The 18,339-nt window shown below is 36.8% G+C and overlaps 1 protein-coding gene across 3 annotated transcripts in view; it reads left to right on the top strand.

The window, feature by feature from the left end:
- The window catches only part of LOC105468334 (dynamin-1-like), a 56,866-nt gene that overhangs the window by 13,472 nt on the left and 25,055 nt on the right, over positions 1–18,339 (top strand). For 2 of the 3 annotated variants that reach the window (XM_071067279.1, XM_071067280.1), the window contains exon 3: positions 2,163–2,267. The gene's annotated coding sequence lies outside the window, so the exon portion shown is untranslated. Of the gene's footprint in view, positions 1–2,162; positions 2,268–6,042; positions 18,338–18,339 lie in introns of those variants that run through there. The other variant, XR_003015140.2, reaches the window with a different exon arrangement.

Raw genomic sequence — 18,339 nt, 5'->3', positions numbered from 1 at the left:
GGAAAATTATAAACATTTCCATTGATGCATCATATAAGCTTTTAAACATAAACTTAAAACACACTTTTAAAACATAAACATTCAGTAACAATAAAAACTATTCTCAGCGTACTAAAAATGGAAGGTAACTCATCTAAATTAACATAGGGTGTCTACCAAGACAACCCTACTTCAATATTCAAGGAGAAATATTTGAATCATTCTCTTTGAAGTCAGAAGTAAAATATGAGTATCTATTATTACCATTTCTGTTCAATATTGAAATGGTAGTATGAACCAATGCATTAAGACTAAATCAATACAAAAACTAAATAACAAAAGATTCTGTAAAAATAATGTAGAAAAAGCATTCATTATCAACCAGGCGCGGTGGCTCATGCCTGTAATCTCAGCACTTTGGGAGGCCAAGGCGGGTGGATCACAAGGTCAGGAGATTGAGACCATCCTGGCTAACACGGTGAAACCCAGGGTCTACTAAAAATACAAAAAAAAAAAAAAAAAAAAAAAATTAGCCGGGCGTGGCAGGTGCCTGTAGTCCCACCTACTCAGGAGGCGGAGGCAGGAGAATAGCCTGAACCCAGGAGACGGAGGTGGCAGTGAGCCAAGATCCTGCCACTGCACTCCAGCCTGGGCGATGGAGCGAGAGTCCGTCTAAAAAAGAAAAAAGAAAAAATTCCTTATCTAGCAAGCCTATTTTACTGTACATTTACGTCTTTACTCTCACGTGTCTTTCTTCTCCATTTTCTGCTTGGTTCTACACAGCCGGCATCTACAATTTTCAGGGTTCCATGAAGGCTGCCTTCCTGGTATGTGCAGCCAGTGGTAGTGCCTTGCAGAAATTTGGAGTCCAGGAAGGCCAGGAAGCCTGAACATTTCTGTCTCTTGTTCCCGCTGTGGCGAGATGTCCAGCAGAGACTCTTTTCTTTGTGATGCTAAATTCGAAAAGAGAGTTTCTTTCTCTGTGAGGCTCCTTATATCCCACTTTCACCAGGTTCTAGCTACTGCTGGAATGCCTTGGTTTCCATGCACAAATACAACTATCTTGTTTCATGATCCTATCAGCAAAATAAAGTGTCAGAGGATTTTGAAAGTGGCAGAGCGTTTTGGATGTTGCTAAAGCCTGGTTGCTTGGCCTTTCCCTGGTGGTTCTTCAGCTTTTCCATCACTTTTGAATCCAATCCCTGGTATTAATGTCACTCTCAGTGAAATAATTACAGTGATTTCTCTTTTCCTGGCCTGACCCTAGTGATACAGATATGATCCAATAAGGAGAAAAGGGAGTTCCTGGGACAGTGATGAACAACTATGCAACAGGCTGAAGGGGAATTAAGGAAGACAATCAATTGATAAAATCCTAAAACTGAAGACTCAATAATGTGATAAGGGATGGTTTTGAAGTATTTCTTGTGCTCCTAACTCAATCTACAGTAACTAAAATATGGAGTTTCCACTCCTCACTGATATTAATTTCAGAGAATCTGACAGCAGCCAACTCTTACTTTCATGACATGACCTAGTGCAAATTCTTCTAAAATTGATGATTGTTCTACACAAAGGGTCCAAAGGTTGCCACGTCCTTGGAAGGCAAAGTGGTAAAGGAGATATGCTTCCTGAAGAGATTCGGAGTCTTTCCTTTAAACTGGGAAATACGATTTCAGAAGATGCAGCAGAGAGATTTCAGGAGGAAAGTTGCCAGTGGAAAAAAACGGGGACTTGGGGACATACCGAATAACATGAAAACAATGTCTGTGGGAGGAAATAGGAGACTGGCAACCTCCTGTGTGGCACAGGGGTACTGGAAAGTGGAGTGGGCTTACTACGGTCTTCAAGGTTCTAGGAAACACAGACTGGGTCCCGGGGGATATCAGGACTGTCATTGATTATGGTCTGTGTCCTGAATAGGTGTGGTTCCATCTTTGTTTTCACTGAAACTTGGTAACTCTTCAGTGAACCAACTACTGGAGGGTCCATGCGAATGCATCTTTATGAATTTTAAGATTTTAGAACGTTAGGGAAATAGCCAGGTGTTATGCTTGTTATGGAAAAACACACTTTTGAAAACTGAATTGTATGTGGATATTAATTCGCTTGGAAACTGGTGTCTACTTACTCATTCTACAAATACATACTGACCCCCTGTTGTGCACTTGACACTTCTCTAGGTGCTGGTGATGTGGTAGTGAAACAACACATCAGAAACCCCCGGCTTGATACAGCTGATTCCTGAGTTGGTGGAATAAGATGAAAGATTAAACATCAAATAAAAGGTTAGTATTTTTTTAAATGTTGCAATAATATAGAGATGAAGGTGTCTACATTTCTAAGTCCAATACAAAAACAAGAAATTTCTTAGCAATGATGCATGGATATGTTAATTTTGTATGATCTTATTTAAATACAGTAGATAATGCATCTTGTTTATAACATATTTATTGCATTCAAATTTTGAAAAAAAATGTGTTTACAAACTTAGTCAATTTCTCCATCACGCCTACTAAAAGTCATAAGCGCCTCTTTCCAAAAGGATCCAATTTCTCAAGTTAGCCTTGTAAATTTCTCACTTATAAAGTTTTAAAAATTAATTTCAGTGCAGAAAAATAAGTATAAAAATTGAGGAAAACGATAATCATACAACTAGTGCTGAATCTGTCTATCCAAAAATAGAGTAACTTTTATATCTACATGGGAAAAAAATAGTTTATTTTTTTAGTGTTGCATATTTCTTTAAAAAGTCAAATGGAAACTTTTTATTTTTATTTATCCTGCAAAGTTAACTTAGTTAACTTAAACATTTGAAGATTCATGAATTTTTACATCTGACATCTGCTCAATTCCAGAACCTGGCTTCAAAATGATGTAGATCTTGCTAAGGGGAATTTTTAAGCATAGTCTTTCAATATTGTACTAATTAAATTTAGGAAATTTATTATGAGGTACATAATATTAACTCTAATATTTTAAAAATCCAGTTTTAATGTAATTTTCCAACATACTAAAGAAAGGGAAGTTATTAGTTCAAATTAATAAGATTTTTTATATTACTTCGTAGTAGAGTATAGTGAGTAAAACATCCTCGCATTAGGAGGAATTGCTTGACATTAGGGATATTATTAAACATAATTGGAAGGGAGCAAAGAAGAACTAGCAGCTTTTGTAACAAACCAGCAGTCACAGAAATCATTGGAAGAGTATTGCTAATGTAAGGCATCTTGTGTGAATGCTTCAAAGACGGGGAAAACTCTGTAATGGAAGAGAGGAAGCAATTTTAAATTTACTGAGTATTTTGCAAGGTGAAGGGACAGGAGAGTCGTTAGAGCCATATCCTAAATGGGACACAATATAGAATAATAGTAGTTTATAGGCCATTTTAATGATAGAATTAAATCACAAAAGCAGCACAATCACAAGTGGAGAAAAAAGCCCTCAAATATATAGCTATTAATAGCTAGTTAGAAAAGAAAGGAATTAACAGTGAAGGACATTCTCAGATAATGCTTTTTTCTTATATATATCCAAGAATCTGTAACATCATGCAAATATGTTTATATGTTTGAAACATCACTTTAATTATATTTATTATATTATATATTATATTATGTCAACGTATTTCCTTTACCCATGTCTACTTAGTAAAGAATTACATGTGAGAGGTCTCGCAGTTTTGCCCACATCCTACAACCATGTTTGCATCTCTGCATTTCAGGCATATGAGTGTTAATCTAAAATTTACTAAAATCCTTCAGGGATTCTACAACCACTGTGCATACACAGTGTAAACATTTAACATTATTTGGTATTTTAGAAACTACCAAGCCTTGACACTCACCGTATCATTGAATTAGTATTTTTAAAAAATACCTTCCGAGATAAAAAGAATTTCGTATGTTTTTACCAGGTTGTTGCAGCCTAGTCAAGCTGCTGTAACAAAATACATCAGCTGGGTGACTGGGTGGCTTATAAACGACAGAAATGTATTTCTCATAGTCCTGGGAGCTGGGAAATCCAAAATCAAGGCGCAGGCAAGTGCGGTGTCTGCTGAGGGCCCATTTTCTCACAGATTCTCACAGACAGTGCCTTCTCCCTGTGTCCTCATGAGGTAGAAGGAACACAGGAGCTTTCTTGGGCCGATTTTGTAAGTGCGCATATTACATAAGAGGCTCTTTCACCTCCCAAAGACCTCAACTCCTAACACCATACCTCTATGAGTTTTGGTACCTAATTTATACTTAATACGAAATTTGAGGGAACACAAACATTCAGGCCGTAGTATATATCATTTTTTTGTATCTTTTCTACTTAATATTTATAAGCAGTATTGAACATCATAATGCCTCTAACTCATTTCTATTTTCTTCTTTCTCAAATCTTCTTTATTGTGACATTTTTGATCACTTGTATTTGATTTTTTACTTCTCTTCAAATAATCCTTTTTTTTTTTGAGACGGAGTCTAGCTCTGTCCCAGGCTGGAGTGCACTGGCGCAATCTCCACTCACTGCAAGCTCTGCTTCCCCGGTTCACGCCATTCTCCTGCCTCAGCCTCCCGATTAGCTGAGACTACAGGCGGCGCCGCCACCACGCCAGGCTAATTTTTGTATTTTTAGTAGAGACCGGGTTTCACCGTGTTAGCCAGGATGATCTCGATCTCCTGACCTCCTGATCCGCCCGTCTTGGCCTCCCAAAGTGCTGGGATTACAGGCGTGAGCCCCGTGCCAGGCCAAATAATCCTATTTTCTTATGTAAAAAGTTGGTTGCTCCATTCTCCCCTCATTAATTTCGTTTGTAACATACTAACCTTACTCAGTGCTGTAAGATAAACACAATTTTCTTAACTGGACCATGAAATAGACTACCTCTTGTAAAGAACTATCAAGCTGTTCATATAAGGTCTAAAACATCATTCAATTTGAAAAGAAATTAAAAATAGGTATTAAATATATATGCAAAAAAGAAAAGTATAACCTAATATTTTTATGAATTTTGAGTCTAAAATTAAATGCTGGTCAATAATGAATTTTTTTATTGTGAAACTAAAAATATTCAATGAAGGTGTTTTACTGTGATATGTATTATTTATAATTTGATAGCCCTTACTCTAGTAAAATGCACAGTGGATTAATAGTTCAAAACCAAGACATGTTTTCAGTTTCTGCTACTATTCAGCTATTTCAGTTTGGAAGTCACCTACATCTCCAGGTCTAGTGCTTTTCCAGTGACTTGAGTAGGAAGACAGCCTGGATTATGTCTTGGCATCCTCAAAAGCAATGAGGCAATGACAACTGTCAATGCAAATATAATATTTATCTGTTTATGGAATCCCTTTGTTATTTGCTTTTAAATTTAGATATCTCACTTATACTAGAAATCAATAAAATAAGGAACTGCTGCTCTGAAGATTCAGAAATCTATCTTCTTTCTGACAAGTATAAAACTACTCCATGTAATCCATTTCATGCTTCACATTCTTTGTTTGCTTTTCAAATAGTTACAAAGCTTTCTACTAAGAAATGTTCTCTTTCACATCCCCTTGAAACAGAGATGCTGAGTAACTTTTTGAGATGCCCAGGGCTCTAACGGAATGGCAGCTGTTTGATATATTGTAGAGTTGGTTGAGTAATTAAATAAAACATTTTTTTTTTACATTTTATTTTACCTAGTACTGTTGCAGAAGTGGGGGGTGGTTATATAAAGAGACTTTTTAATCACTGACATTCTAATGGAAGGAACCCATAGACATTTAAGCAAGCTTGAAAAATCATGGAAGACTGTGTAGAAGGCAATGTGTGAGTTATCAAAAAGCCAATTAGCATATAATCCATTTAAGTCAGAATGACCATTTCAGGAAGAGAATATAACATAAGCATTGTACAAATGACTCAGGTGAGAACAGCACCAGAAGACATATAAATAACTTTGCATGTCAGGGGCATGGGGATAAGTAGGAGATATGAGAGGAGATGGAGGGAACAAATCATTAATGACATTTTATTTCTTGCTACAGAAATAAAATATTATTGATAAAATTCAATAATTTTATCCTGGAGGTTTTAGGTGGAGAAGTGACCCTACCAGGAGTATGTCTGAAAAGGATTCTTGTATCAACAGCATGAAGAATAGATCTGACAGGGATCTGAAGCAGGATGAACATTTAATAGATGAGAAAGATGCATAGATCGGCAAAGACAGTGCACATCCGTGAGCCTTCAAAAATGTTTATTGAGTAGAAATGAATTGAAGAATTCTGTTGAAACTTTCCTTTCTCATGTCTTATTTTTAGAAAATGTCAATAGTAGCTATTCATTGGGTTGTTTCAAAGTTACTCAGCTGAACCCCAGTGAGGGTGTGAGATAGTTGAAGTCTGGGTGAATGACCCATGTCATCACAGATGCTTCAAAAATGTCGTCACTCACTCATCTACAGATGGTCGCGTTGTTCCGCGTGGTATTTACAGGTCCTGAGTCTTATGCTGCAGTCTGATGCACAAAATAGTATTCTGCTTTTTGCAATGAAATTCACTATGCCCCTTAATTATTCCCCTGGCGCTTGGACAAAGGGCATGTCAGGGATTGCACTGACTTTGGTTGTTATGCACACTCCTTGGTTACTAACTCTGTTTAAAGATTTTGTTTAATTTTTTCTGTGTCATTTTCAGAAAGTTTTGCCAATAAAACAAATCATTTAGAAGTTTCTTCAATAATTTTCAAAGCTAGGGTACACCAAAGAAGCAGCTGCTTTCTGATATTTGAAAGCTGATTGCAACATTTTAATTTTTAAAACATTTTCACATTTTTATAAAAGTGTCATCATAACACTGTCATATAAATAAAAAGAAATATAATTTTTCCCATGTTGGAAATGAATGGTTTAAAACTTGACTTTGGAGAAGTGGGTAAAAGTGCTTAGTTCAAAGGGAAAAAAAAAAAAACTCATCACTAAATATCACTATTCAATATCCATAGTACGTCTGTTGGTGGTAATGTTTTGTTAGTTTGAATTTGGCAATAAAAAATACCATTACACACATAAAATATTTTACCTTTTATAATCATATATGTTTCCAATCCTCACATTCTAAAAAGCCTAAAAACAATAACAAGCCCAGTAACACTGACCACCTTGGCAAGCAGACTGTAGCCTCTTATATAGCATTTTACATGAAAATAAATCAGGGGACCCCAGATAAATGATTAAATCTGAATGCATTGCAAAAAATGTACAGAATTGGTCTGAAACAATTTATTATCCTAAAAAATTAAAGGAGATTTCAAAACCTACATATCAAAGCTTTCCTGGTACATTGGAAGAGGATTCTATTGTTAGGACGAGGCAATTGTTGCAGAAAAACAAGTGGAAGTTACTGAAAAATTGATTGAAATTAATTAGTGATAAGAATAATTTTTTTACTCAATAAAAATTCCTTAATCACATTCAGTGAATACTAGGTAACTAATGCATTCTGTAAAATAAGAAAGAAAGGGAAGGACTCTAGCATTCATCCTAATATTCTTACACAACTGGAAATAAATAATTGATGAAATATTTTTTAAATTAAGAATTCCAGCTGATAAAGGAAAAATGGTTAACAGAATTGTAGTATCATCATATTGTAACCACGAATGAAATTGTAGACACAGAAAATTATTATCAATGGCTGCCTAAATTATTACGAGAAGTGCTGCAGGAGATTAGGCTAACACTTGAACCCACTATCAATATTAGCATTTAATAAAAAAGTGTACACAGTATCTATGTTATAGGAAATACAAATATTTCACCATAAATCCTATAAAATAATTCAATTTCTTTCTTTAATAATAAGAGGAACAAGGAGTAGCAAGAGGGAGTTTGCTACCTGGGAAGGGAAGATGTCAAATGACATGGGAAGTGAGGTGTGGTATGTCAACCAGCTGACAAAGTTCCAAGACTCAAATATGTCATAAGGCTCTAGGTAGCAACCATGGCTCAGAGGCTGTTCGATGAATAGGACATAGACTGAGACTAAGCATACATATTGTGTGTGTATGTGTGTTCTGGGTTGTGATGGAGAAGTCTGGAAGTTCAAGATTTTGGCAGCATAGTTACTGAGGGAATAGATGAGCTGTGGAGGCTGCCTACCTGAGATGTGTTAGGCCACATACATCCAAAAGCACAGAGATCTCAATCAAAATTAAAGCAATTTGTCTAAATTGGGGAGAAAAATAAGATTAGTAATTGCCTCCTAACTGTGTATTCCAAGAGCAAAGTTTTGGAATCAGTTTTATACACACACACACACACACACACACACACACACACACACATACATATAGTGGAGATATATGTCTATAGAGCTATCTATCTATATTCAAGTTTGGAGATCTGTATACCCAAGTTCTGACATTATATAGCAGTATGGTCTTGGATTATTTACTTCATTTCACTGAGGATATTTCTCAACTGTTTAATGAGAACAAACTGTATATATCACAGTAGAGTTGTGATGATTAAATAAGATATTATATAAAAATGAATATTAAAATATATGTCATATTTTAGGTACTCAGTATTTTCAACAGAGAATAGAAAACTACTTATTTGCTTGAGCTGGGGAAAAATAAGAGGAGGAAGAATAGGGAAAACCACACTCTGAGACATGATAGGGAAGACTTGAAAGGAATAACTTCAGTGTTACAGGAATAAAATTGGAGGCTCTTGGTTTATGGTTATCACTCTCTGGTTTACGGCAATAAAGGAACAATGCTGGAAACCAGAAATCCACATTGGACAACATAGATTTGGGGTCCGGACAAGGTACAAAGTCATGAGTCAGCTTCTTGAATATAATTATGATTTCCCACAGTCAGAATATACTCAGATACATGAACATGATTAACCTTGGAGCTGGAAAGATTCTATGGGCCAAAATGACTGAAGGTGATGAGAGAAAACTGAAGAATTGGAGGCGAGCCACCAACAGATATTGCAGATCCTCCAACGTTGCCTCCAGGCCCTCTTGTTGCTTACTAAATTTGTCAATATTCATTGTGTAAAGGCTGCTGGTTTCTCCTTTTGTCTTGAAAGAATCATATGTTCTGTCAGCTGCCAAACTGAAGATTTGTCTACATTAACATTCCACCTGAACTTTATCATACTTGATTTAAACAACATTTTCTGGAATCATAGAATGGCAGAATATTAGAAATAGAGCCATTCACAGACATTATGTAATCAACAACACACAATTGTACCAAAGAATAAGTGGATCCAAAATCATAATTTTACTTACTTGTAGTTGGTTAACAGCTTTGCATAAGACCTCTTACTCAGTTCTGATCTCTTAAAATGCCTCTTATATTACATAATTACTATTAATGCCTGGTAGGAGTGTCTGTGAGAAACACTTGTGGTCTTATGTGATATTATTTTATTCAGAAAAAAAAAACAAAAACTAAAGCATTTGGTTAATTTGGCTAAATGAAGATTATCTGTCCCACTCTATAACTCAGGGTAACTTTAAATTTATATGATGTTAACAAACAAAACTAGATTTAAAAAAATTACACACCAGAATTTCATTGTCTCTACTTTGTTCTCATATGAATGTTTCATTTCTACAATAATTCCATTAAGAAAAACTCTCCAAAGAAAGGACAGCTAAGGTTTCCTTATTTAGTATTTTGCTGTGTACAGGAATTCAGACAAATAATAATCAGATTTCATCAAAATTCTTGTTCTCATTAAACAGAACACAATTTAACTATATAAGAAACTCATCTTTACAAATGAATGTTTTTCAAATATTAATTTGAATGTAATGTAGAACTTGTGCTATATTTTCTTTTGAAAGAAAATATCTTTTGAGTATATGCTACGGCTGCTGCATAGATTGTATGTCTGCGCCCTTAACAGCAAAAGAAATCAGAAAGCTTTAAGTTTCTTATTTATATCTTGGAGAAGGATTCATATTGTAATGAGCTCCACAGTAAAGAAAGTGTGTTTAAAGATATAGGCAAACGTGATACATGGCTGCTTCCAAGGCCCACCCAAGGAGTAGACTAGGCAATGTTTACAGTTTTGGTAGAGACTTTCACTGGGAAGATACAGGTGACATGCATTGCATTTTTTAGTGGAGAGGGTGGCTTTCTGGTGTCAGTGGCAGTTTCTGGAATCCAGTGCTCTGTTCAGTGCTGCCAGACATTGTGTCTCTTACCGTAGCTTCATAAGCGGGGTCACTGCTGAGAGAATCCTTCCATGCCTTTGGTGGGACTCCCTGATGAACAGATTCTGAGATACAGATACACCCACTAGAGTTTACCTGGGAGTACTTCAAGAGACCCGTTTATAAAAGCGTGAAGGACACAGGATTGGACAGAAAGAGAAGTTGTGCTTTCCTCAAGTTGCATCAGAGCATTCAGCCTATCCCATGGGCCACTTAAGAGCTGGGATAGCAATTCATTGTTTTTCCAAATTCAGAAAAGGAGCCAGACTTTGTATCCATCTTAACCAGTCATCAGATGTGGGTCGGTTCTAAAGACGGGGCAGAATCTTAGATGAGGCACCTTCTTTTGGTTGAGGGCAATTTCTTGAGATAGACTCAGCCTTGAGCCTTCAACATCCAAGACTTCTGACATCTTAGTCTTGGGAGGAAATTCCAAACAAGGCACCAAAGCAACAACTCTACTGTGTGGTTTGGATGTCCTTTCTGGCTGTGTATCCTCCAAGCCTAGTGTTGTGGCTCTGGAGACTGTGATACATCAAAAGCTGAGTCACATGTCTTTTGATTTACTAATTAAAACAGGTTATATTTTATGCAAATAATATCTCTGGCTGATATCACCTTATATTTTCTTAAGTTATTATAAATTTTTACATGATTTTTTATCATGATAATGAAAATTAGAATGTATCATCAGACATTGTATGCAGATGCCTTTCAAGATTTTCTAAGGGTTGTTGCTATGAAAATAGGGAACAGCAACAAACAGTCTTGATATATGTGTTTCCCTTAATCTCTCTTCATATTAGAGATTATAAGTGAAAACTAGGTAGCACAGAGGCAATAAATAGCTTATCTTAAGCATTTATATTCTAAACACTATTTTAAGATGGAACTTCTCCAACAAGTTCCATCTTTGACCAGCACTAGAATGAAGTAAGAGAATCAGACTGAGAATGCATTAGTCATTTCTTCACACAAACAAAATGAGGACAGAAAGAAAGATGAGCTATCCAAATGGCAGCAGCTGGGATAAAACTGAGATACTTGGTTTTGTCTTGCTATTTCTCCTAACAGACAATTATAAATTAGGTGTAACTAAGCCAGGACTACTCCTGTGGGTTAAACTTGCCAAAATGATATGATATAATATATATAAAGACTGAAAAATAAAGTGAACCAGATGAACTTTTTTAAGCTAGAAGCTACTTCCTTTTGCTCATTATCTTCTTCAGTCTTGTGGCCTCTCATTCTCCAATTCTGATATGTGACTGTGAAGATGGCAGGAGTAGGCTCTTGGCAAGAGTTACACAGTGTGGGAGCCAGGAAAAAAAAGAGAGAAAATAGTTTCAAAAAAAACCAACATGTAGAAGACTGTTCTGGAGAACCTTGAGAGGAATCTCAGTAGTAATCGTAGAGGAAGCATTGGCAGGGAGCTTGGATGCTCTGAAGGCCTGTGGAGTATAGACAGCACTACTGATTTTCAAGTGATGTGGGCTGCTGATAGAAGTATTAAGCTCATGAAGAAAATCTGTGCAGCTCTTGCTGTTGGTCCATCTGCAGAAAGTTTTCTATGCCAGTTTTCTTAATTAGGGTGGGCAGGGAGAGGCACCCTGTTGAGATTAAGTCCACAGCACAATAGAGGAAGAAACTGTTTTTCTTATTGAGCTGCTACCAAGAAATGTGTTAATTATCAAAATAGAAGAACACTTTGTATATGTGGTGAAGTGCAATTCTTAACAAATGCAAAGATTTGAGGTGATCTTTGGAATTCTGTTCCAATAAGAAGCACTGCATCCTACTGAGAACGCTTATGGACCTAACTGTTCTAAGTATATTTATTTCATCTCTAACCCTGATTTATCTAGAATTCCATGTGCCACTGTGTGTTGGGCCTTTTCCTTTTCAGCCAAAAAAGGGCATTTAGATTATTTTCAACTAGACAAAGATACGTTCTTTAATTTCATTAAAATTTATGCTTATGCTAGAAATTGAAGAATGTTTTGAAATATGAGAATCTTGTAATCATGGAAAGTTATGGCAGTTTTCCTCATCATAAGGATCACAGTTGACACTCCTATAACGAGAGAAAAGCACAGCAAGTTTGTTTAATTAAAGATTTATGTGACACAGGGGCCTTCATAACATGAAGACCCAAAGATCCAGAGAAAACTGTCTGTTTTATGACTAGGTTTGATGAAGAATGGACAGTTGTGTAGAAATGTGATTGGACAAAGGGCTTGACTAATAGTGATAGACAGAGTGGGGAAGCCCAATGAAGGCTGTCTGTTCAGATTTTCTAGGCCTCTCTGAGTGGCATTCCTTACTCTAGGTATGGGGTAGGACCCGCTGGAATGAGGATCTTTAAGGGAGAAGGGAAGGAGGGAACTTTCTAAGTTTTATGGCTTAGTTTGCGGGAGAGGGGTTCTAGTTTCTATGACCAATTTTAATGAAGAATTCTGGTTTCTGTGACTCACTTCAGGGATGAAGGAGGGGCAGGAAACAGGAGGATGGGAGAAGGTGCGATCTTGTTTCTGGAGTCTTCCAGTGTCCTCCTGTTCAAAGTACTCAGCGTGTCAAGGCTATGTGCTTTGGCTTATTGTGTTCTGAGTCCCAGAAATCTATACTATTAAGACAAGAAATGTCCAATACCATGGTATCAGATATAAATATTAATAACATAGCCTGGCCGACATGGTGAAACCCCGTGTCTACTAAAAATACAAAAAAATTAGCTGGGTATAGTGGCATGTGCCTGTTATCCCAGCTGCTTGGGAGGATGAGGCAGGAGAATCATTTTTAACTGAGGAGGCAGAGGTTACAGTGAGCCCAGATTAAGAACTCTCTCTCTCTCTATATATATATATATACACACACACACACACACACACAGTTTTTTATATACATATATATACATACATATATATACACACACACAGTCTTTTCCTTTTTATTTTTAGGCATACTGGTTTTTTATAGTTTTATAATCTCATCCCTTCTGTAAAATAGGCCAATATGAAGAGTGTTAATAAAGGACCTTCAACTCTCTAGCATTCAGTAAGCATTTTAATGAATTTTAACATTTTTATTATTTTGTTTTTATGTTAAATTTCTTCACTGACTTTTAAAATTACATCTGTCTGCCTTTGTGATTTAAGTAAATATACAATATTTCCTTTTGTTGGTATCTTAAACTTCCTCTTTGACTACTTTTAAAATTCTACTTGATGTATTTAATTTTTTTAAAATGCCATTTATAAATTAACTTGGAAAAAAGACTGAAGCAGGCCTGATTTATAATTTGACCTTCCTTACCGATAAATGTGTTCACTTTATATTTTCTTTAACACTTGGGAGATAAAGCAGTCTCTCTTCTACGTTAAATTTCTTCTAAAACTAGGAAATTTATTTGATGACTAATAAATACATTATATTATTGTATTACGTAATATATCATAATTTCTTATTTATATTAATTATAAAATATTTAGACATGAGTATACAATATAGAACCAGGCACAGCAGTGAATAACTATAGTCCTGGCTACTTGGGGAGGCTGAGGTGGGAGGCTTGCTTGAGTCCAGGAATTTGAGGCTGTAGTGTGCAATGATCGCACCTATGAAAAGTCACAATATTCGCTCTATTTTAGAAACCGAAATTTGGCCTTGATAATCCTGTTTCATACTAGGTAAGCAAAATAGCCTATATTTGATCTGAAATTAAGCAGGATTATATCTTTACCTATTCTTTCTCTACATCAAAACGATAATATTTCAGTTACTCTTTTTATCCAAAGGCTTTTATTTTCCTAATCTTTAAACCATCTTGCTTAGTCTGGTAACAACTCCGTATTACTGAGGATTATAAAGATGTAGATAGTATGGACTTAAATATGAAGACACATTATCACAGGGAAGAACAATATATAAATAAATGGATATACAGTGATGACATGTATTGGTTATGCTGCTATAACAAAATATTATAGCCTGTGTGGTTTATACACAACAGAAATTCTCATGTCTGTAATACTAGCACTTTGGGAGGCCAAGGTGGAAGGACTGCTTGAGGTCAGAAGTTCGAGACCAGCCTGGGAAAGACCCCATCTCTACAAAAATATAAATAAAAACATTAGCAGGGTGTGGTGGCACATGCCTGTAGTCCTAGCTACTCGGGAGGCTGAGGCAGGAGGATCACTTGAGCCCAGGAGTTCGAGGCTACAGCCTGGGAGGCAGTGAAAACCTGATTTTTTTTTTTTTTTTCATTCTGTCGCCCAGGCTGGAGCACAATGGCGTGATCTCCGTAACTTCCTCCGCCCAGGTTCAAGCGAAGCGATTCTCCTGCCTCAGGCTCTCTCAGGAATAGCTGGGGTTACAGGTGCCCGCCACCACGCCTGGCTAATTTTTCTATTTTTAGTAGAGATGGGGTTTCTCCACGTTGGCCAGGCTCGTCTCTTTTCTCTTTTTTTTTTTTTTTTTTTTTTTTGAGACGGACTCTCGCTCTGTCGCCCAGGCTAGAGTGCAGTGGCCGGATCCTCCGCCTCCCGGGTTCCCGCCATTCTCCTGCCTCAGCCTCCCGAGTAGCTGGGACTACAGGCGCCCGCCACCTCGCCTGGCTAATTTTTTGTATTTTTAGTAGAGACGGGGTTTCACCGTGTTAGCCAGGGTGGTCTCGATCTCCTGACCTCGTGATCCGCCCGTCTTGGCCTCCCAAAGTGCTGGGATTACAGGTGTGAGCCACCGCGCCGGCCCGGCCAGGCTGGTCTCCAACTCCTGACATGAAGTGATCCGCCCACGTCGGCCTCCAAAAGTGTTGGGATTACAGGAGTGAGCCACTGTTCCCGCCCCAGAATTATATTTCTTACAGTTCTGGTAGCCAGGTCGCCAGCACCATCAGGTTCTGGTGAGGACCCCCTTCTGGGTTGCAGAGTCACCTCCTCACTGCACCCTCACATGGCAGAGAGAGTACTTGTTAGCTCTCTCTCCTCTTCTCCTGTGGGCATGAATCCCATTCCTGAGGGCTTTCATCCTCCTGACCTGATTACCTCTCAAGGGCTTCACCTCCAAACATTTTCACACTGAAGATGCATAAATTGTTGGGGGAGCCAGAAACATTTGGTCCATAGCATGCCAAGTACCTGGAAAATATGGGGACACATGGAAAAAGAAGTTTTTGTCCTGGTGAAGGTGGAGTGATTGTATCCACAAAAGCTACAAGAGTTTACATTTGAGCTGTATGTAGAAGAATGGGAGGATTTTCTAAAGATAAGTCACCAAGTGTTGAACAAAGTTATCTTGGATAGAAATAAAACAACATGTGTATTGATACACAACTTTCCAAATATATTGAGGGCAATTGGGATGATGATTGTGCCCAGTGTTTCCCAATCTTCTTTTCATTATCACTCCTCTCCCTACCAGGATCCCTTTAGATGCTTTTACAAAATCGCCACCATTCTCTCATGAAATGAAATTTCAACGATGAAGATCTTGTCCTGTAGTGTTAAACTGTGGAGACCCAAACTGTTGTAATTCTGAAGAACATTTCCCCCTCAAGAGCCAGTCGTAGCCACATTGTGGACAATATCATCCTTCTGAGAATGCATGACTCAGTCTAGTAAGATTTTAACCATGTAGGATTCTTGAGAAGGAAGGATTCTGAGGAGATTAGAGAAGTGAGAAGTATCCAGATATTAGGAAAACTGATGAGTTATATTCAGGGTTTTGGGTCTCCATGGGTAAAGACTCAGTGTTAGAAGTGGAACATTTTTAGGAAATAGAGAGTAACTTAGTTTAAAAACATAGGAAAACAGAAGCTCAAGATAGGGGGAAAGTGTGAGAAGGCACCTTTACTATACTGTGGAAGATATGACTATAAGAGGGTCATATAAATTAATTTCTAGGCAAGGAAGAATGCTTTTGAACTGTTCCTATTAATCCTACACTCTAGCTGTACAAATTCACTTAGGATGTATATCTAGGTAATGATAATGCTGATGTGTTCATTTTCAAGATTTTCAAGGACTGTGTGAAATAGGATGCTGATATGGGCTGCCACATCGTAAACAAGTTTGATTATTCCTCCTTGCCAGTTTAAAACCACCCACCGGGTTTTCAGGGAACACAGTCAAATCTTAGGAAACAAAAAAATACACTTCTCTCCATGTGTGCATTCATGAATATTTACTGTTTTATTCCACTATCTTGATTCAGGTCATATAATTTAATTTTTAGCTTTTAACCTAAAATCATGAGGGTTATTTGCATGTCAATCATTTTATAATCATAAAATATTTCAGAAATAGATTTAGCAAACAATCATAAACAGCATTTATTTTTCTCGTTGTTGTATCAATTACTTCCGGATCCTTTATTTTATAATGGCGTTATGATAGATTTTGATTTCTAGGCACATTTCCAGGCTTTGTCAATTCCTGATATTAATGAACAACTCACTGCACATGCTTTAGCCTGTTCTGCAATAACAAGGTACTGAAATTAATGACTAGATTGCATGTGCTTCCTTTTCACTAGACAATTTTAGGTTTTGGAATTTCTGAAAATGCAGCAGAAGTACCTAGATCCACTTGGACAAAACCATACCTGGGGCTACTTTGTACCCACTGCTAGAGGTCAAGGCTGCACAAAGCAGCAATGTTTGGGGTTGTCACCAACGTGACATTTTGTGCAACAACGATGAGTGGTTATGGTTGCAGTGAGGTGACAGGGATGCTCTCTAATCATTTTTGTTCTTAGCTTAAAAGACTAAAGATGAAATTTGCTGAGGGATATGGGGAACGTGGGAGAGAAGTCTCAAGAAGTTTCTCTTTTTATCATCAGATCTCATTGCATTCTAACAGTGGGGAGCAATTAGTCACAAAGAAAAAGATACAAGGGTGGTAATGACAGTTGAAAAGAGTAGCAACAATTAAAATTATCCATATGCAATAACTCTGTGTGTGTGCATGAATGGTTGTGTGTGTGTGTGTGTGCGCGTGTGCCTGTGTGAGAGAAAGAGTAATATGCTTATATGTACTAATTGCATTATTGCGAATGTATGCATATTTTATAATTAATTGTCAATCTCCAATGGAGTGGAGTGGGTAAAAGAACCTGGTATCTACATTTTATTGCAGGAATATGACTGCTATTTCATAAAGATTTATTTCTTACGTAATTTTATAAGAACATTTAGTATTCATAAGAAATTCTTAGTGAAACCTGTCAGTTTGATTTAAATTGGAGCTAATGGAAGGTCTGTGTTTGTTACATAAGATAGTGATTGTTACTGCAGCAGCTTTCTGTCGAGAATTTATCCTTTTAAATTTTAACAATTTTTTTCTACATAGTGGTCATTTATTCATTTGCTGCCACCGATTTAAAATTTCTAAAAGAAATCTCAAAATTATGTATCTTAACAATTTCAAATCAGTTACTACTAAACTGATTAGGGTAAAAGCATATATCATCTATTGTAATGAATTAATTACAGCAGACATAGAAACATTTTGCTGTAGTCCTGTTCCCTTTGGTCCTCCTTTGTGGTCTTATTTGTCCTTAATGCTTTCTTTGGTTTTCCTTTCTGCCTTACTCCTCCACTTGCATCTATTTATCCTTCTTTTGCATCATCCTCCGGCCTCTTTAGTATTCACTACTGTGCTTCTTTCCTTTTTCTTCTCATCACTCTGTTGTTATTTCTTGCTTCGTGTACATTTTCTATTCCTCATACTTTTCTTCCACTTGCATATCACTTTTACTCAACACTGTCCCCTCTTCTTTCTCCATTCCTGATGTTATTCCCTCATAAAATGGAAAGACCTTAGGCAAAGACAATGACTTTTAACATTTGCATTTCTGATACTTTGCAAAATGTTTTGGGCATATATATAGATGAATATTGATTAACATTTTCTAATAATGTATCGCTTAATCTGGGAGTAGGAAGTTTTAATATCTAATTCATGCCAGCACTGTGCAAGATACTAAAGATAATACAATGAATTAGACCTGTTTCTTTTTTTTTAAGAAATTTATTATCATAAAACTGCAACATCATTTGCTAACCACAAATATATTCACTGTATATCATATCTGCATAGTTTGAATCCATTCCTGCTGCAAGATTTATTCATGACAAATTTATGTC

Source organism: Macaca nemestrina, chromosome 7, assembly GCF_043159975.1.
Source record: "Macaca nemestrina isolate mMacNem1 chromosome 7, mMacNem.hap1, whole genome shotgun sequence".
Lineage (NCBI taxonomy): Eukaryota > Metazoa > Chordata > Mammalia > Primates > Cercopithecidae > Macaca > Macaca nemestrina.
The sequence above is the reverse complement of the archived record's forward strand: the minus strand, read 5'-3'. Positions and strand labels throughout refer to the sequence as shown.